At 45.3% G+C, this 21,549-nt stretch overlaps 1 pseudogene; it reads left to right on the plus strand.

Moving 5' to 3' along the window:
* LOC128371777 (glutamate receptor 1-like) overlaps window positions 1-10,840 on the plus strand; it is a 51,021-nt pseudogene extending 40,181 nt beyond the window's left edge.
* Window positions 10,841-21,549: the final 10,709 nt, after the last annotated feature.

The raw sequence follows: 21,549 nt of genomic DNA on the forward strand, positions 1-21,549 counted from the left end.
CACACACACACACACATACACTCATGTGATGATGTTTTTGTCTCCAATCTGTCACGTTCCTCCTGTTTCTGTTTCTGACTCAAACAGCTACACTGACACAAATAGATCTTTACAATGCATCTTTATCTGTTTAATTTCTTTCATTCACACTAAACTAAAATATCCCTCTTCATTGAGAACCTTCACAGAGCCTGAGAGAAGTCACCTCCACTGTAACACTGTAGAAGCATGCAGCATGTATTTACTAATAATCACACTTTTCCAAAATAAAAGTCAAAAAGAGAAAAATAAGAAGTGAATTCAAACAAACATCTTAAATGTACAGATTCCTAATCTACACTAAGACTAGTATCAGCATACATATCTAAATATAGATACAATAATATTTTACCTTAACCCTCCTGTTGTCCTCGAGTCAAGGAAGGGAGGAAGGGAGGGAAGAAGAAGAAAGGAAAGTAGGAGGGAGGGAGGAAAGAAGGAAGGAGGGAGGGAAGGAAAGAGGTAAGGAAGGAAAAGAAGGAAGGGAGGAAGGAAGGAAGGGAGGGAGGGAGGAAGAAGGAAAGGAAAGATGAAGGAAGGGAGGAAGGAAGGAAGAAGGAAAGGAAAGATGAAGGAAGGGAGGAAGGAAGGAAGAAGGAATGAAAGGAGGGAGGAAGGAGGGAAGGAAGGAAGGAAGGAAGGAAGGAAGGAAGGAAGAAGGAAGGAAATGGAGGGAGGAAGGAAGGAAGAAAAGGGAGGAAGGAAGGGAGAAAGAAGGAAGGTAGGAGGGAGGGAGGAAGGAAGGAAGGAGGAAAGAAAAGAAGGAAGGAGGGAAGGTAGGAGGGAGAGAAAGAAAAAGAGAAGGACGGAAAGAAGGAAGGTAATGGGGAGGAAAGAAATAAAGAAAGAGGAAGGAAGGAAGGAAGGAAGGGAGGAAGGAAGGTAGGAGGAAAGAAGGAACAGTCAAAACAGACGGGGTCAGTTTGAGGACGACAGGAAGTTTAATTTCAGTTTCTTTAAAGTTTAATTTAATATAATTTCTCAGAAGCTGGTTGCCGTGACAGTTTGGAGAGGAAAGCTCACTGATTGCCCCCCCCCCCCCCCCGACTTCCACATCACTTCCTGTTGAAGCGAGTCCTCTCTCTCTCACTCCGCGTGCTGTTTCCTGTTTCCTCGTGTTGCTGTTTGGGGTTTTTTGAGCAGGCTGCATGCTATTGGATGAAACCGCAGAAGTCCCGCCCACTAAAAACCCAGTGATGCATGAGACAAGAAGAGTGCACAACCAGTGATGTCATGAGGAGCAACCAATCAAAACCCCCCTTTAATTAAGACTGTTGCAATTTTTTTTTCCTAGTTGACAGAAAATGTGAATAAATGAACTCTGTCTTTATTTTATTTATTTTATTTTTCCCTCCTTCTGTTTGCATCTCTGTGCATGAAGCTGCATGTGACAGATGTAGAAATATGAATCCATAAAGGCTGTGATCTGAGGCGATGGGTTAGAAGAAGGTTATTTTACCTTCAGGAGGAGATTTAAATTAAAGGAGCACTTCACTGATTTTATGCTGCACTTCCATAAAGTTTGGATGAATCACAAAAAGACAAAAAGTGGAAAAAAAAAAAAAAAATCAAATCAAATAAAATGAAAGAATCGTCAAAACTGATGCAGCTTGACTTTTAGTTCAGCACCAAAAATATTGGATACTACATTTCCCATAATGCAACAGGACACCATCTTAATAGAAGTTCAAGAAGTAACTTTTGTCCTCAAAATGACAAAACGACTCCTGACACCAGTTTTAATTATTTCAGTTTGAATTTAGTAGAAATATATTTTTTCGCCATCATTTTGACAAACAGCTCTAAATACTACAATACCCATGAGCCTCTGCTACCATTTCTATGAAGTAGAAGAACTGCATATCCAATTTATGAATAAAAGACATTTAATATAGTTACTCAAACAATTTCACAATTGTCAAAACTGATGCAGCTTGAAAATATTGGATACTACATTTCCCATAATGCAACAGGACAGCATCTTAATAGAAGTTCAAAGTGTTTTTTCACCAGTAAACTTTTTTTTTTAAACTTTTGTCCTCACAATGACTGAACATAGAAACTCAAGACTCCTCTAGCAGATGTTATGTTTTATATTTTCAGTTTTAATTTAGTAGGAATAATTTCTTTTAGCCATCATTTTGACAATCTGCTCTAAATACTACAATACCCATGAGCCTCTGCTTCCGTTTCTATGAAGTAGAAGAGCTGCAGATCCAATTTATGAATAAGACATTTAATATAATTACTGAATTAACTCAGAATGAAAGAAAGGATATAGAAAAGAAGGAAGGTAATGGGGAGGAGAGAAAGAGGAAGGAAGGTAGGAGGGAGGGAGGAGATATAGTTACTGAATTAAGTCAGAATTTAATAGGAGATTAATTAGAGGCACATGAAATATTAATTTAGTAATAATAATGATTAAATAGTGTTTTATGAAACATGAATACAGGAACAGAAACACTGAGTGGTTGGATGTTTCTTGCTTGAAGTGCATCTTGGGAAATGTAGTGAACTTCTTCCCTAAAGATTTATTTTTCCTTTTTACCTTTTAAACTTATTACTAGGGCTGTCAAACGATTAATTTTTAAAATCGAGATTAATCGCAGAGTTTCCATAGTTAATCTTGATTAATGGCATTTTGAATTGCATGTTTAAAATCCTGTTATTTTCCATTTGAAGGCAGTTTTAAGCCCATAATGTAAAGCATTTCTTACCAGAGTGTCTTAACTGGGAATCAATCACGGCTCTGCTGCGACTCCCACACTCCAAAATGGTCCTTTGGTGGAGCTGAGGCTGGCTTGGCTGCACCTGGGTGTTTAGCGTGGAGGTGCTAACTCAAACTCCACGTACTCCGGTGGTTAACGTTAACGCTGACAGCCCTACTTATTATAATCTAATAAACAGGTTTTCTCAGTGCTGTAGATTAAAGACTCAGACAGGAAACTGATCCTGGTTTATAAATCAGTGAAGAGCTCCTGATCACATGACACATCAGCTGCTGCGTCACAGCCTTTAAACCTGTTCAACCTGAGTCAGAAAGATGATGAATGAAACTAAGACTGATACCTGTGGTGATGTCATGACTCCCTGCGCTGTGATTGGCTGTCCCTGACTCCGTGTCTGCGCTGATAGGACAAGACGAGCGCGCTCAGTCTGAGCAACGTGGCCGGAGTCTTCTACATCCTGATTGGTGGACTGGGACTCGCCATGCTGGTCGCTCTGGTCGAGTTCTGCTACAAGTCCAGGATCGAATCCAGAAGGATGAAGGTGAGTCCGGTCTGGTCCACTACTACTTTACTGTAGTACAGTTAGAGGTACTAGTACTTTACTGTAGTACAATTAGAGGTACTAGTACTTTACTGTAGTACAGTTAGAGGTACTAGTACTTTACTGTAGTACAATTAGAGGTACTAGTACTTTACTGTAGTACAGTTAGAGGTACTTCTACTTTACTGCAGTACAGTTTGAGGTACTTGTACTTTACTGCAGTACAGTTAGAGGTACTAGTACTTTACTGTAGTACAATTAGAGGTACTAGTACTTTACTGTAGTACAGTTAGAGGTACTAGTACTTTACTGTAGTACAGTTTGAGGTACTAGTACTTTACTGTAGTACAGTTAGAGCAGGGGGGTCAAACATGCGGCCCGTGGGTCAGAACCGGCCTGCTGAGGGGAGCAATCCGGCCCACTTTCCTTCCTTCCATCTGTCCTTCCTCCCTTCCTTTTTTCCTCTCTTCCTTCCTTCCATCTGTCCTTCCTCCCTTCCTTTTTTCCTCTCTTCCTTCCTTCCTTCTTTCTTCCTTTGCTCCTTTCTTTCCTTCCTCCCTACCTTCCTTTTGTCCTTTCTTCGTTCCTTCCTTCCTACCTTCATTCTTTCTTTCCGTCCATCTGTTTGTCCGTCCTTCACTGTCTGTCTTTCCTACCTTTCTTCCCTCCTTCCTTTTGCCTGTCTTTACTTCCTTCCCTTCTTATTTCCTTCCTTCCTTCCTTCCTTCCTTCCTTCTTTCTTTCCATCTTTTTAATAATCCAGCCCACATGAGATCAAATTGGTCTGTATGTGGCCCTTGAATGAAGATGAGTTTGACACCTCTGAGTTAGAGGTACTAGTACTTTACTGTAGTACACTTCATCACTATAATACTGCAGTACTTTTACTATAACACTATATTAATAAACTGTCAGGATGTTAAAAGTTCAGCACAGTGAGAATTTATTTAACTGCTGATGTTTTAAATCATTTTTAGTGATAACAGCAGCTCTACAGATGTGAGATGAATCATTCTGACTCTTTACTGTACATCTCAGGGTTTGGTTTGTTGAGGTTGGCTCCTTTAATTCATCACTACAACAAAGGTATCATGTGATCAATCAATCAGCTGCTGGCGTCTGGTTTATCTAGTCTCATTAATCCATTCAGTAAATGACTTTTAATGTGTGGCTGATGTTCTGGAGCAGCTCCACTCTGACTAATGTTAGGTTTCATATTAGAGGAGCTTCTTTATTTCAGTTCACACTTGCACCATAAGTTCATGTATTCCTTTTCTTGGGACAATCTTGATCTGGAAACTGAGGAAAACAGTAAAAGCCACCTATGAATACCTCTGAAGCTCACTGATCAATATGTTCTGTCTCATTTCTTGGATTTGCACAAAAACAAAGTGTAAAAATGACAGTTTATAGTTTGATGAGGTGATTATCTAGATTCTAGTGGAAGAATCCAGGAAATGGGTGCAAAGCTGCAAATGATCAATGAGCTCTTTATGCTAAACTAGGCTAACTGTGAGCTGGATGTAGCTTCATATTAACTGTACAAACATGAGAGAGATGTTCATCTTCTACTCTAACCTTTGGCAAGAAAGTAAATAAGTGTAGTTCCCAAAATGTTGAACTATTCCTTTAAATTCTGAATAAATAAGTTTCTATTGTGGGTTAAACCTGCATGAACTATCAGCCTTCTGGTACAATGGAGAACAAACTCCTGTTGTCCTCGAGTCAAGGAAGGAAGGGAGGAAGGAAGGAAGGAAAGAAGGAAGGGAGGAAGGTAAGGGAGGAAAGAAAGAGAAGGAGGGAGGGAGGAAAGAAGGCCTTCCTCCCTCCCTCCTTCTTTCCTCCCCCCTTCTCTCTTTCTTTCCTCCCTTACCTTCCTTCTTTCCTTCCTTCTTCCTTCCTTCCTTCCTTCCTTCCTTTCTTCTTCCTCCCTTAACTTCCTTCTCCCTCCCTCCCTCCTTCTCTCTTTCTTTCCTTCCCTACCTTCCTTCTTTCCTTCCTTATTTCCTTCCTTCCTTCCTTCTTCCTTCAAAGAAAGAAGGAAGGAAGGAAGGAACAGTCAGATGGGGTTACAGCAGTTCCATGTGTAAAGCAGCAGACACATTACTCCCAGTTTGAAAGTGCATCACCCTAAAATCTGTTAGTGCATCACTCTGCTCTCCAGCTCGTCTTCATCGCCGGCGTCTGTGTGATGAAACTGCAGTCGCCTCATTACAGACACCGCGCCGCTTTTATACTCACACTTTGATGGCCTCCTCAAAAGGAACAAACAAGTCATTAGAGCCATTTTCTCCGTCAGTCTGCTGCTCTCATCTCTGCTGGACTTTTGTTATTCTCCTCACACGAGAGCAAAGCAGCCGAGGACTCTGAAACCTGTCTGCAGGCGACGGTGTCACAACATGTCTGGAGGATTTCATCAGTCAGAGCAGATGGAGGAAAGAGAGGAGGAGAGGAGGGGAGGAGGGGAGAGGAGAGTAGGAGAGAGGAGGGGAGAGGAGAGGAGAGAGGAGAGGAGAGGAGAGAGGAGGAGAGGGGAGGAGAGAGAGGAGAGGAGAGGAGGAGAGAGAGGAGAGGAGAGGAGGAGGAGAGAGGAGGGGAGAGGAGGGGAGAAGATGGGAGAGGAGAGAGGAGGGGAGAGGAGAGGAGAGGAGAGGAGGAGGGGAGAGGAGAGGAGGGGAAAGGAGAGAGGAGGGGAGAGGAGGGGAGAGGAGAGGAGGGAAGAGGAGAGGAGGGGAAAGGAGAGAGGAGGGGAGAGGAGAGGAGGGGAGGGGAGGGGAGGGGAGAGGAAAGGAGAGGAGAGAGGAGAGGAGAGCAGAGTTAGACTGAGGTTACCTGCTGCAGGCGTAGAAAGGGAGGAGGGGAGGAGGGGAGGAAGGAAGGAAGGAAGGAAAAGAGGAAAGAAGGGAGGAAGGTAAGAAAGAGGGAGGGAGGAAGGAAGGACAGAAGGAAGGAAGAAAGGGGGATAGGGGGAGGAAAGAAGGAAGGAGGGAGGGAAGGAAAGGAGGGAGGAAAGGAAGGAAGGGAGGGAGGAAGGAAGTAAAAGAGGAAGGAAGTAAAGAAGGACAGAGGGAGGAAGGAAGGGAAGGAGGAAGGAAGGTAAGAAAGAGGGGGGGAGAGAGGAAGGACAGAAGGAAGGAAGGAAGGACAGAAGGAAGGAAGGAAGGGGGATAGAGGAAGTTAGACTGAGGTTACCTGCTGCAGACGTAGATGTTTTCACCTGGAGGAGCAGCGCAGCAACACATGGGATGAATAATCAATCCAGCATGATACACTCAGAGGGTTAGAGCCATGCATACTGCAGCATGCTCTCTGCTAACAGAGGGTTAGAGCCATGCATACTGCAGCATGCTCTCTGGTAACAGAGGGTTAGAGCCATGCATACTGCAGCATGCTCTCTGGTAACAGAGGGTTAGAGCCATGCATACTGCAGCCTGCTCTCTGGTAACAGAGGGTTAGAGCCATGCATACTACAGCATGCTCTCTGGTAACAGAGGGTTAGAGCCATGCATACTGCAGCATGCTCTCTGCTAACAGAGGGTTAGAGCCATGCATACTGCAGCATGCTCTCTGCTAACAGAGGGTTAGAGCCATGCATACTGCAGCCTGCTCTCTGCTAACAGAGGCAGAGGGTTAGAGCCATGCATACTGCAGCATGCTCTCTGCTAACAGAGGGTTAGAGCCATGCATACTGCAGCCTGCTCTCTGCTAACAGAGGCAGAGGGTTAGAGCCATGCATACTGCAGCATGCTCTCTGGTAACAGAGGGTTAGAGCCATGCATACTGCAGCCTGCTCTCTGGTAACAGAGGCAGAGGGTTAGAGGCAAACCTTTGCTGGGCTGCAGACTTTTTAACCCTCAATAAGCATCAAAGATCTGAACACAAAGATATGAGTCACAGTTTGTTGTCTTAAAGGATGAGGCTGCTGTTTTTCTACATTTCTGTTCTAGTATTGTGTGAGTGTGTGTGTGTGTGTGTGTGTGTGTGTGTGTGTGTGTGCATCCAAAGCCTGATATTTCTTATTCATCGGTGCCGTAGACCCTTACACACTATTCTTGTCAAATTTGACACATTTTGTTATTTGACAGCTTTAAAATCACCCCAAATGTTCTTTTACTCTGGGATTTGATGACTTAAAGTGTCTAAAGTGGCCCAAAATCCACAAAAACGAAACTAATTTAACCCCAACATAATGGCCAGGGTCTAATTTAACCCGTGTTTACTTTTTAGAGCTGAAAAAGTTTTTTAAATATGTTTAAATGTTTTAAATGCTTTCTCCTGAGTGGAGACTGTAGAAGAATTAAAGGTAAATAACTCTGCCCCCCAAAATATAATGACTCTCCCTCCTTTACATTATTATACTATTATATTATCATTATATCAGTCATATAAAATTATCTTTAAATGACAATAATGTCCATCCTGTCTCCTCCTGTAAGAGATATTTATCATTCAGGGCCGTGAATCACAGATCTGCTGTGTGATGTTTTAACAGGTGGCTCATCAGCCTGCAGGCAGCAGCAGCGTCGACAGTCAGACTGTGTGCAGAGATGAATGCTGTTGGGTTTGACAGCATGTCCGAAAAAAACAAAAACCAGAGGAGCCCAATGAAAGTGAGAGTGAAGGTTGAGAGACAAAAGAGTGAGATTTGGTTCCTGTGGTAAATAGTTTGCAGGTGGAAGCTGTTGACTTCCTGCCGATGAGGTGGAAGCTGTTGACTTCCTGCCGATGAGGTGGAAGCAGGAGTTAGATGGTGTTTGACTTTGTTGTTGGGTTTGTTTCGGCGGCACTCACTTAAATAAATGAACCTGGAGTTATTTGTACCAATCTGCCTGACGACTGTCGATGGCAGCCGGCGTTTCCCGGAGAGAGCGACGCCTCGGAGGCCAGATAAACGATATTAACTGTGGATCCACATCATTAGTTTCACTGAGAGCAGAGACACAACTACACATACACAACTTTATACTGTTATTACTGCTGCTGGAGGACTACTACACACTCACACACACACACACACACACACACACACACACACTCTCATACACACACACACACAGACGGATAGACAGATGTAGAAGAGCTGATGAAAAGGACTTTAAGTTTTCTATCCTTAATATTGTGAAACACTAGTGCATGCTGGGAAATGACCATGGTGAGACACGGGTGAGTGAAAGAGTGAAATGATGATGAGACTCAATCATTTTCTAATATTTTCTAACATTTCTGCAATATGTTTTTTATTTTTATTTCATCTGATCTGGCCCATACTATCAGCAGTTATGATTTCACCCTCACTGGAGCCTGACCAATATACCGCGAAAACATCAGCCTTTAAAAGTCCGTGTAAAGTAAGAATAAATATGTGTTCTGAGTTTGACATACTACAGAAAAGTGTGTTGTTAACCACCCTGCCAAATTTGAATGATTAAAAAAATCACCAAATATATGAAATTAGGCTTCAAAGTAAAAATCAGCCTCTTTCTCTGCTCCCAAACGCTGAAGCCCCGCCCCCTACCAAGTGTCACCTGTCAATCAAAGTCACCTTCTCTACCAGAAACACGGACGCTACGTCTGAGAGCTTTCAGCTGCTAACTCGGCGGCTAACTCAGCGGCTAACTCTGTTGCTAGCTCGGCGGCTAACTCGGCTGCTAGCTCGGCGGCTAACTCCGCTGCTAGCTCGGCGGCTAACTCAGTTGCTAGCTCGGCGGCTAACTCGGCTGCTAGCTCGGCGGCTCACTCAGCTAACAGGCTAACTGTAGACTGTAGTAGTAGTGTGTGTGCTGAATGTATTTCTACCTCTACAGCAGCAGGGGAGGGTTTATGCTAATCACTAAATCCTGAACACAGAAATCTTGAAACACAGTTTGTGAAGCCTAGCTCCACAATTCAAATCTAAATGGTTGAAATGCTTTTTACACCTTTTTTAGAAATACATTTATGACCTATTTAATGTGTTTAGAAGAAAATGTCTGAACTCACTTTACATGGTCTTTAACAGATAGCTATATCAAGGCTCATGGGTATTGTGATGAACCTGATTTCTCAACAATGGATTAGTTTAAGTAATTGAAATGGGAAAGCTATACAGTCTGTACATCTACCAGCAGAGTCCTGTGTTTCTGTCTCAGTAATAGACCACCCACTTCTCAACTTTATTGGGTGGATTGTTGTTGAAGTTTGGTTCAGAGGATCAATCTTAATGACTTTTATAAGCATTTAGTGTCGGCCTCACACAGCTGCTGGCTCTAAACTCTTCGTCTTTTATTCAAATATCAGTTTTCAATTCTTTTAGGTTTCAACAGTAAATCCATAAAGACGATGCTCTGAAGAGACAGAACAGTGCTGAGAGGCTAAACCTGCAGTGAATGAGTGATGAGAGGTTGAAACTGATTCTGCTGCTAAATAAAGATCAATAAGGAATGAAGGAGTCAGGTGAAGATGAATATTTCACCTGACTCCTTCGTTCATACTTTAAATCCTTTAAAACTCCTGTTGTTCTCAGGTCAAGGAAGGAAGGAAGGGAAGAAGGAAGGAAGGGAGGAAGGAAAGGAGTAAGGAAGTAAAGAGAAGGAAGGACAGGAGGAAGGCAAAAAGGGAGGGAGGAAGGAAAGGAGTAAGGAGGGAGGGAGGAATAGACGAAGGAAGTAAAGAGAGAAGGAGAGAAGGAAGGAAGGGAGGAAAGAAGGAAGGGAGGAAAGAAGGAAGGGAGGAAGTGAGGAAAGGAGGAAGGAAGGAAGGAAGGAAGGGAAGAAGGAAGGAACGAAGGAAGGAAAGGAGTAAGGAAGGAGGGAGGAAAAGAGGAAGGAAGTAAAGAGAAGGGAGGAAGGAAAGGAGGAAGGAAGGAAGGAAAGGAGTAAGGAGAGAGAGAGGGAGGAAAAGAGGAAGGAAGTAAAGAGAGAAGGAAGGAAGGAAGTAAAGAGAGAAGGAAGGAAGGAAGTGAGGAAAGAAGGAAGGAAGGAAGTGAGGAAATAAGGAAGGAAGGAAGGAAAGGAGGAAGGAAGGAAGGAAGGAAGGAAGGGAGGAAAGGAGGAAAGAGAGAGGGAGGGAGGAGAAGAAGAAGGAAGTAAGGAGAGAAGAAAGGAAGGAAGGGAGGGAAGTGAAGAAAGAAGTATACAAGGAGGAGGGAGCAAAAGAGGGAAGGAGGGGAAGAACGAATGAAAAATTAAAGAAAGAGGAAGGAAGGAAGGAAGGAAGGAAGGAAGGAAGGAGCAGCCAAAAGAGACGGGGAGGACAACAGGAAGGTTAAAACTCCTCCCAGGATCCGCTGAGCTGCTCTGTATGTTAATCAATGTGAGTTTAAACCACCTGCTTCTCTTCTTCTTCTTCTTCTCTGTGTTGCAGGAGCTAATCGACGCCGCCATCCTGGGCGGAGGAGGCGGGGCAGCGGGGGGGGTTAGGAGACGGAGGAGCGTCGGGGCTCGGAGGAGAGAACGGACGTGTGGTGGCGCATGACTTCCCCAAAACCAGACCTCAGGGTTTACCGTGCATGAGCAAAGCTGCCGGTCTGGGACTGTCCTCCACCGGCATGTGATCACAGCAGAGACTCCTGATTGGACGGAGCGCTCCTGTTTGTCTACCTGTCTGTCTGTCGTTAGGGAAGGAGGGAAGGAAAGGAGAAGAGGAAGGAGGTGAGGGGAAGACGTGAGCTAGAGGAAAAGATGGAGGTGGTAGGAAGGAAGAGAGAGAGAGAAAGGAAAGAGGAAGGAGGTGAGGGGAAGACGTGAGCTAGAGGAAAAGATGGAGGTGGTAGGAAGGAAGAGAGAGAGAGAGAAAGGAAAGAGGAAGGAGGTGAGGGAAAGATGGAGGTGGTAGGAAGCAAGGAAGAGAGAGAGAGAAAGGAAAGAGGAAGGAGGTGAGGGGAAGACGTGAGCTAGAGGAAATGATGGAGGTGGTAGGAAGGAAGAGAGAGAGAGGAAAGAGGAAGGTAGGAGAATGAAGTAAAGGAGGGAAGGAAATGGAGAAGGAAAGATGAAAGTAAGATGGGAAGAAGAGGATTGGAAGGTAAGAGAAGAAAGGAGGGAAGGAAAGGAGAAGAGGAAGGAGGCGAGGGGAAGACGTGAGCTAGAGGAAAAGATGGAGGTGGTAGGAAGGAAGAGAGAGAGAGAGAGGAAAGAGGAAGGAGGTGAGGGGAAGACTTGAGCTAGAGGAAAAGATGGAGGTGGTAGGAAGGAAGAGAGAGAGGAAAGAGGAAGGAGGTGAGGGGAAGATGTGAGCTAGAGGAAAAGATGGAGGTGGTAGGAAGGAAGAGAGAGAGAGAGGAAAGAGGAAGGTAGGAGAGTGAAGTAAAGGAGGGAAGGAAATGGAGAAGGAAAGATGAAAGTAAGATGGGAAGAAGAGGATTGGAAGGTAAGAGAAGAAAGGAGGGAAGGAAATGGAGAAAGGAAGGAAAGATGAAAGGGAAAGTAAGATGGGAAGAAGAGGATTGGAAGGTAAGAGAAGAAAGGAGGGAAGGAAATGGAGAAAGGAAGGAAAGATGAAAGGGAAAGTAAGATGGGAAGAAGAGGATTGGAAGGTAAGAGAAGAAAGGAGGGAAGGAAATGGAGAATGGAAAGAAAGATGAAAGGGGAAGTAAGATGGGAAGAAGAGGATTGGAAGGTAAGAGAAGAAAGGAGGGAAGGAAATGGAGAAGGAAAGATGAAAGTAAGATGGGAAGAAGAGGATTGGAAGGTAAGAGAAGAAAGGAGGGAAGGAAATGGAGAAGGAAAGGAAAGATGAAAGGGGAAGTAAGATGGGAAGAAGAGTAGAAGAGCAGAAGTGAGAGAGAAACAGAATAATTTAGGAGGAGAAAAGAACAACATGAAACCACAGAAGACATTTTCCAGGCAGGCAGAAAGAGGAGTGTTCATATCACAGATCTCTGATGAACGGAGTGCACCTGAACACATCTCAACACACCTGAGCTGAATCGACTGGGCTTTAAAAAAAAACTCTCGAAACCTGTCAGACTGAAAATCCTTCAGTGTTTTTCTACCAGACTCCTCTTCTGCAATAATCCAGCCCACGAGGACAAAAAACAACAGAGGGAGGGATTCATTTTTTAAACCTCTGAAAAGACTGACTTCACGCGCCTGCTCTTCTTCTTTTTCTTCTTTTCCTCACCTCCTCCTCCTCCTCCTCCTCCTCCTCCTCCTCCTCCTCCTCCGTCACGTTCACGCTAAAACACCACTTTCATACCAGAGATTGGTTGAGGAGTCCGAGTACGAGCATGTCGACCTTCTAAACCTTTTTATTATAAAACACAGACGGACATTCGGTGATGAAGACCCTGAGGAGGAAGATGATGACACCTGATGAGCGAGCCGCCTCCACAACATCAGAGAGAGAGAGAAACGTGTCACATTAATTACATGCTGCTTTTTTTTTTCCTCCACTGAAAGTATTTTATTTTCTGGCTCAGACTGATGTGATGTCATCATTACAGGTTTTCATATTTCCAAACTTGTTGCAGCTGATCTGAGACCTCCGCCCAATTAGACGTGACCAGCGGAAAATTGGACCTGATCCTAATAAGAAGAGTCAAGTAGAGCTGTTATGTAATGATTAGTTGGTTAATTGATTAGTTGATGAATAAATTACATTACATTCATCAGCCTCAGCTTTACCTCCTGTGTGGTGTTAATGAGCAAAGTGAACATGATAAAAACACCGATGTGTCCAAATTATTCCATAAATATAAAATAATATATAAAACTAGGGCTGTCAGCGTTAACGCGTTAATCGCGATTAGATTAATGCAATCCATAACGCGTTAATTTTTTTTAATGGCATTTTAATGTTGCAAGTTTAATGTTGCCTTTTTGTCCCTTCTACTCCCCCGTAGACGGCTCCTCTAGCTGTAGCGCTATGCTTTGAAGTGGCCTCCTGCAGTAAACCTACCGCGCTGATGGAAAGTAAGAGAGCTACTGGACTTTTGAACGGCTTGTTTAACTTTAAAACACTTCCAGACGCTTCAGTTGACAAGTCAAAAGTAAAATGCAACCTGTGTCAAACGGAGTTTAACTACCACCGGAGTACGTGGAGTTTGAGTTAGCACCTCCACGCTAAACACCCAGGTGCAGCCAAGCCAGCCTCAGCTCCACCAAAGGACCATTTTGGAGTGTGGGAGTCGCAGCAGAGCCGTGATTGATTCCCAGTTAAGACACTCTGGTAAGAAATGCTTTACATTATGGGCTTAAAACTGCCTTCAAATGGAAAATAACAGGATTTTAAACATGCTATTCAAAACGCCATTAATCGCGATTAGCTATGGAAATTCTGCGATTAATCTCGATTTAAAAAATTGTTTGACAGCCCTAATAAAAACCTGCAGCCACATGAACCCTTTATGGAATATTCTGGATGCCTCTGCTGTAGATCCTAGGGTTGTTTTTCAGACCTGGTTGGCGTCTTTGTGCAGATCTGAACACAACGACCGTATTCAAACCCAAACAGCCACACAGAGACTCTTCAGAAAGGCTCTTGTTCATCGCTGCATTAACTTGTGTCTGTGCAGAGACTCATTACAGTTTACACCCGTCTCTATTATGCATCTCAAGCAGCCTCCAGTTGACCACTTGTGTCCAGATTTTGTTGCTGACTACATCACTTCTGCTCACAGTTGTTACATCAGTCAGACAAGCGCCATGTTTTCAATGTTTAAAGAGCTAATATACATTTATGGACCTCCACGTCCATTGATCACAGGTTTTCTTTGTATCTCCTTTGTCGAGGAAACATCAGGATTTACGTTTACACTACAAAACATACGTGGTCAGATATATAGACTGTATAAAAAAAATGGACGTAACATCCGTGACGTCACCCATTGGTTTGTGGACTGCTGCTCAGAAGCCAATAGTTTCTAATCTAGGCAGCGCCATCTTGAATATTTCAGGTGCATGCTGGGAAAAATAAAAACACGGATTCTACTTATATGGGCATGAGGCGGAGCGGGGAGGTTGCTATGGTTACGAGGGCTGGATCTGGAGGACATTGGTCAATCAACCTGTCAATCAGGACGTAGCCACGCCCTAATGCATACCCTGCTTTATCATCACATATAAAATCAGGGAGGCCAAAATGTCCCAAATGAACATCATACTGCATTGAAGAAGGCTTTAAACTAGCGATTGAGACCATAAACACATTTTGAAAACGTTTACTGAGGTTAGAAATCAAGTGAGAAGTTGGTCAATTCTCCATTGACTTGTATAGAGACGGTCGCTCCCTGGTGGCCTTTTGATAGAATGCAGCTCTAAGTTACTTCCTGGTTGGCCTCATTTCAGAGGACCAGAACTCCCCGCCTGATCAGATGTTTCTCAGACCACTTTAGCAAGTAGTTTGAGTGATCTGATCAAAGTGCATTTCATGGGTCTATGTATTTAGGTCCATGAGTGATTTCTGTGTTCAGATCTGCAGAAATGAATCGTACCGAGGAAGAAAACCAACCAGAGTCTGTTTCAACCGGACTACAACACGAACGTCTGGAAACACCTTTAGTCTGTGATCAAACACCATTCAATGAACTTTCCTCCGTCTCCTCATGAAACGAACACCAACATGTTGAGGTCAGCTATATTTAGAAAGCGTCACCTGACATCTGTTCCCTTTACTGTTTAGATCCTTCCGACATGTTTTCTGCCTTCAAAATGTCTCCGGAGCTGAAAAGTCGTCATGTTCTTTATGTTGCTTGAACATTACGTTTCTTTTTTATTTATTTATTTTATTTTGAGTGGAATTTTACTGGTTAATGCAAATATCTGCTCTGCCTTGTTCTTGACATGACTGAGATAACGAAGCTCTGAGGCTCCACTGATGGTGTTTAAGGTTTGGGATGGGACGGCTGCTGCGGTCGTGTTCCCGTTCAGGTCGCTCACATCATGTCTGCGTGTTGTCTCCTCCCGTGTTTTCTGGGCTGAACACGCGACGCAGCAGCACCACAGTAGATCTTTTTATACTCTATAACTGAACTGAACAAATATCAGGAATAATATGTTCACATTTGTATGATATGAATGAAAATGTGCCGAGCTATACTTCTGTTTGTCTTTTTAATTTTTGATTTTACGAGTTTATAATTATTTTGATTTTGTTGATTCTGTTCAGATCAGTTAATCTATTTAATAAAAACTCTTAACATGATTACTCTACTTTTGTCCCTTTTGTGTGTTCCCATAAAGATGAATCCTATAATTTAATCATTTCATTAAAAGAAAGTGAAACACGATGAACTCATATCAGATACGAGGAAAATCAGAATATTGTATCTTGTTAGTTTGGAGGATTTTTTGCTCCTGTGTCAAACAGTCATTTTAACCCTCCTGTTGTCCTTGAGTCAAGGAAGGAAGGGAGGAAGACGGAAGGAAGGAAAGGAGGAAAGGAGGGAGGGAAGAAGGGAGGGACAAAGGAAGGAGGGAGGGAGAAGGAAGAGAGGAAGGAAGGAAGGAAGGATGGGAGAGGATTGAAGGGAAGGGAGGGAGGAAGGAAGGAAGGAGGGAGTGAGAAGGAAGAGAGGAAGGAAAGAAAGAAGGAAGGAAGTAAAGGAGGGTAGGAATGAAAGAAGGAAGGAAGGAGGGAGGGACGGAGGGAGGAAGGAAGGAGGGAGGAAAGGAATGAGGGAGGAAGAAGGACAGAGGAAAGAAGGAAGGAGGAAGGTAGGGGGAGGAAGGAAGGAGGGAGGAAGAAGGAAGAGAGGAAGGAAGGAAGGAAGTAAAGGAGGGCAGGAATGAAAGAAGGGAGGAAGGAGGGAGGGACAAAGGAAGGAGGGAGGAAAGGAATGAGGGAGGAAGAAGGAAGGATGGGAGAGGATTGAAGGGAATGGAGGAAGGAAGGATGGATGGGAGATGATTGAAGGGAGGAAGGAAAGAAGGAGGGAGGGAGGGACAAAGGAAGGAAGGAGAGATGGAAGGAAGTAAAGGAAGGAGGGAGGAAGGAAAGAAGGAAACAAGAAGGGGGGAGAAAGGAAAAGAGGAAGGGAGGAAAGAAAGGAGGGAAGGAGGGAGAGAAGAAGGACCGAGGAAAGAAGGAAGGGAGGAAGGTAGGGGGAGGAAAGAAAAAGAGAAGGAGGGAGGGATGGAGGAAGGAAGAAGGGAGGGAAGAAGGACAGAAGGAAGGAAGGAGGGAGGGAGGGAGGGAGGGAGGGAGAAGGAAGAGAGGAAGGAAGGAAAGACAGAAGGAAGTAAAGAAGGGTAGAAATGAAAAAAGGAAGGAGGGAGGGAGGAGGAAGGAAGGAAAGGAGGGAGGGAGGGAGGAAGTTGTATTGTGGAGTTCACGTCTGCTGTTGTTTTATAGATGATTATAAAATAATGTGACGATGCTCTGAAGCCACAGGAAGTCACCAGCTGGGACCTTAAATCAGATCTCAGCTCCAATGTTCTGCTTGACATGAGACTCTTTGTTTCCGGTCTGTTTGAAAGTAGAAACGTCGTCTCCAGACCGGTTTAACTGTCACATGAAAGAGATTCAGACTCTCTCCACTTTACTCATCCAACACATCAGACTCCTCGAGAGCAGAAATGCAGTTTACAGACAGATGTAACGTCCTGATTGAGTCTGTAAAAGTTTCTCAGTGAAGACATCAAGCTCTGAAAGACAAGGAAGGAAGGAGGGAGGGAGGAAAGGGATGAAGAAGAAAGGGAGGGAGGGAAGGAAGGAAAGGAGGATGGGAGGGAGGATGTAACGTCCTGATTGAGTCTGTAAACGTTTCTCAGTGAAGACATCAAGCTGTGGAAGAGAAGTTGGGACTGTTGCTCCTCTAGTCAAGGAAGGAAGGAAGGAGAGTAGGAAAGGAGGAAGGGAGGGAGGGAGGGAGGAAAGGAAGGAAGGAGGGAAGGGGGAAGAAGGAAGGATGGAAGAGGATTGAAGGGAAGGGAGGAAGGAAGGAAGGAGGAGGGACGAAGGAAGGAAGTAAAGGAGGGTAGGAATGAAAGAAGGAAGGAGGGAGGGAGGAAGGAAGGAAGGAGGGAGGAAAGGAAGGAGGGAGAGGGGAAGAAGGAAGGAGGGAGGGGAGGAAAGGAAGGAGGGAGGGAGGAAGGAAGGAGGGAGGGACGAAGGAAGGAAGTAAAGGAGGGTAGGAATGAAGGAAGGAAGTAAAGGAGGGTAGGAATGAAGGAAGGAAGTAAAGGAGGGTAGGAATGAAAGAAGGGAGGAGGGAGGGAGGAAAGGGATGAAGAAGGAAAGGAGGGAGGGAAGGAAGGAAAGGAGGATGGGAGGGAGGATGTAACGTCCTGATTGAGTCTGTAAACGTTTCTCAGTGAAGACATCAAGCTCTGAAAGACAAGGAAGGAAGTAAGGAAAGTAGGAAAGGAGGAAGGGAGGGAGGGAGGGAGGAAAGGAAGGAGGGAGGGGGAAGAAGGAAGGATGGGAGAGGATTGAAGGGAAGGGAGGAAGGAAGGAGGGAGGGACGAAGGAAGGAAGTAAAGTAGGGTAGGAATGAAAGAAGGAAGGAGGGAGGGAGGAAGGAAGGAAGGAAGGAGGGAGGAAAGGGATGAAGAAGGAAGGAGGGAGGGAGGAGGGAGGGAGGGAAGGAAGGAGGGAGGGAGGATGTAACGTCCTGATTGAGTCTGTAAAAGTTTCTCAGTGAAGACATCAAGCTCTGAAAGACAAGGAAGGAAGTAAGGAAAGTAGGAAAGGAGGAAGGGAGGGAGGGAGGGAGGAAAGGAAGGAGGGAGGGGGGAAGAAGGAAGGATGGGAGAGGATTGAAGGGAAGGGAGGAAGGAAGGAAAGGAGGATGGGAGGGAGGATGTAACGTCCTGATTGAGTCTGTAAACGTTTCTCAGTGAAGACATCAAGCTCTGAAAGACAAGGAAGGAAGTAAGGAAAGTAGGAAAGGAGGAAGGGAGGGAGGGAGTGAGGAAAGGAAGGAGGAGGGGGGAAGAAGGAAGGATGGGAGAGGATTGAGGGGAAGGGAGGAAGGAAGGAGGGAGGGAGGGACGAAGGAAGGAAGTAAAGGAGGGTAGGAATGAAGGAAGGAAGTAAAGGAGGGTAGGAATGAAAGAAGGAAGGGAGGGAGGGAAGGAAGGAAGGAAGGAGGGAGGGAGGAAAGGAATGAAGAAGGAAGGGAGGGAGGGAAGGAAGGAAAGGAGGATGGGAGGGAGGATGTAACGTCCTGATTGAGTCTGTAAAAGTTTCTCAGTGAAGACATCAAGCTGTGAAAGACAAGGAAGGAAGTAAGGAAAGTAGGAAAGGAGGAAGGGAGGGAGGGAGGAAGGAAGGAGGGAGGGGGGGAAGAAGGAAGGATGGGAGAGGATTGAAGGGAAGGGAGGAAGGAAGGAAAGGAGGATGGGAGGGAGGATGTAACGTCCTGATTGAGCCTGTAAAAGTTTCTCAGTGAAGACATCAAGCTCTGAAAGAGAAGTTGGGACTGTTGCTCAAATGATTAAAGTTAGACAGCAGGGGGTGGGATGTGTGTGTGTGTGTGTGTGTGTGTGTGTGTGTGTGTGTGTGTGTGTGTGTGTGTGTGTGTGTGTGTGTGTGTGTGGGAGGGGGGGGGGGGGGGGTTTAATTAGTGACACCCCAAAAACCCACTTTAGAGACGACTGACAGGAGGAGTGTGTGCTCAGAGGAGAAACTGAAGCAGATCACAGAGACGTTTCTCTCTGGTATTCAAATGATGATTTCAGCTCAACCTGCCGTCACTTCAGCAGCCGTTACCCAACAACAGGAAGGAAGACACAATCAGTACACCTGAGTCTGAGAAATGTGAAACTTGTTTTCTGAACTGTGACGAGAGACAAACTTAATCCTCATTTAACCACAGACTGTATAAAAGAAACAGACGTAACATCCGTGACGTCACCCATTGGTTTGTGGACTGCTGCTCGGAAGCCAATAGTTTCGAATCTAGGCAGCGCCATCTTGAACATTTCAGGTGCATGCTGGGAAAAATAAAAACACGGATTCTACTTATATGGGCATGAGGTGGAGCCATTGGCGGAGTGTGCAGGTTGCTATGGTTACGAGGGCTGGATCTGGAGGACATTGGGCAATCAACCTGTCAATCAGGACGTAGCCACGCCACCAGGAGATGTACTGGGGTTAAAGGAGCAAAACATCCATGACTGGTGGTCCCCAGCTGATGACCCGCTTAGGCCCTCAGAGGTGTTCTTAGGAGCACACCTGCATAAAAGGCACCGGAGGAGGTGCGTCAGGCAGCAATGCCCAGCAGGTAGACCATCAACCTGTATCATGATGAACTCATAGACATCTGAAATGTGAGCCGACTACACACTGCTGACTGGTTTCATCTTTAACAATGTGTTGGATTATAAAAGCTTGTTATATTTTCCATTGAGTCAAATCTGCATCTGAAAAGTAACTAAAGCTGTTAAATACATGTAGTGGAGTACTAGTACCTCAAACTGTACTACAGTAAAGTACTAGTACCTCAAACTGTACTACAGTAAAGTACTAGTACCTCTAACTGTACTACAGTAAAGTACAAGTACCTCTAACTGTACTACAGTAAAGTACTAGTACCTCTAACTGTACTACAGTGAAGTACAAGTACCTCAAACTGTACTACAGTCAAGTACTAGTACCTCTAACTGTACTACAGTAAAGTACAAGTACCTCTAACTGTACTACAGTAAAGTACTACTACCTCTAACTGTACTACAGTAAAGTACAAGTACCTCTAACTGTACTACAGTAAAGTACTACTACCTCTAACTGTACTACAGTAAAGTACAAGTACCTCTAACTGTACTACAGTAAAGTACTACTACCTCTAACTGTACTACAGTAAAGTACAAGTACCTCTAACTGTACTACAGTAAAGTACTACTACCTCTAACTGTACTACAGTAAAGTACAAGTACCTCTAACTGTACTACAGTAAAGTACTACTACCTCTAACTGTACTACAGTAAAGTACAGGTATAATATAATAAAGTACCTTGAGCACTTGAGTAAATATTCATACAGTTCATTAAAATGAATCTTTGCCTCTGGTCTGGTTTCTCCTCCGGTCTTCAGCTCAGTTCTTTTTGACTCTTTCACCTTTTCTTCTTCTTCTTCTTCTTCTTCTTCTTCTTCTTCTTCTTCTTCTTCTTCTTCTTCTTCTTCTTCTTCTTCTTCTTTTTATTTTTCTTCAATCGATCCGTTTCTTGGTCCTAATTTCCACCTTTCTTTCCTCCACTAACATCCTCACCATCTTTGTCTTCATGACTTTTCTTTCTTCCTCTCATGTCTCCATCTTTCCGTCCTTGTTTCTCTCCATTAGCTCTTGCTCCTCTCCGAGCTCTCAGGACCTTTCGTTGAACGGGTTGTTGTCCTGAGGGGGACATCATATCACGTAACACCTCATTACTCCCCCGGCTGGGAGGCAGGACGGAGACAGACGGGGGGGGAAACAAAGCCGACAATTAGCCCCAGAAAAGGCCTGATTAGGAGTTTGTGGTCCATTACCTTCCGCTGCTCGTAGGAGCCGTGAGGAGGAGGAGGAGGGAGGAGGAGGGGGAGGAGGAGGGGGAGGAAGAGGGGAAGGAGGCGGAGGAGGAGGAGGAGGAGGAAGAGGAGGAGGAGGGAGGAGACGGAGGAAGAGGGGAGGAGGAGGAGGAGTAGGAGGAGGGGAAGGAGGAGGAGGGAGGAGGCGGAGGAGGGGGAGGAAGAGGGAGGAGGAGGAGGAGGAGGAGGAGGAGGAGGGGAAGAGAAGAAGGAGGAGGAGGAGGGGGGGGAGGAGGAGGAGGAAGAGGAGGAGGAGGAGGAGGAGGAGGAGGCGGAGGAGGGGGAGGAAGAGGGAGGAGGAGGAGGAGGAGGAGGAGGGGAAGGAGGAGGAGGAGGAGGGGGAGGGGGAGGAAGAGGAGGGGGAGGGGGAGGAGGGGGAGGAGGGGGAGGAGGGGGGGGTGGAGGAGGAAGAGGAGGAGGAGGAGGAGGAGGCGGAGGAGGAGGAGGGGGAGGAGGAGGAGGAGGAGGAAGAGGAGGAGGAGGGAGGAGGCGGAGGAGGGGGAAGAGGAGGAGGAGGAGGAGGATGAGGAGGAGGAGGGGGAGGAGGAGGAGGAGGAGGAGGAGGGGGAGGAGGAGGAGGAGGGGGAAGAGAAGAAGGAGGAGGAGGAAGAGGAGGGGGAGGAGGAGGAGGAAGAGGAGGAGGAGGAGGAGCAGGAGGAGGAGGAGGAGGGGAAGGAGGGGGAGGAGGAGGAGGGGAAGGAGGAAGAGAGGAGGAGGAGGGGGAGGATGAGGGGGTGGAGGAGGAGGGGGAGGAAGAGGAGGAGGAAGAGGAGGAGGAGGAGGAGGAGGAGGAAGAGGAGGAAGAGGAGGAGGAGG

Source organism: Scomber japonicus, chromosome 13 (assembly GCF_027409825.1).
Source record: "Scomber japonicus isolate fScoJap1 chromosome 13, fScoJap1.pri, whole genome shotgun sequence".
In the NCBI taxonomy this organism is placed as follows: Eukaryota; Metazoa; Chordata; class Actinopteri; order Scombriformes; family Scombridae; genus Scomber; species Scomber japonicus.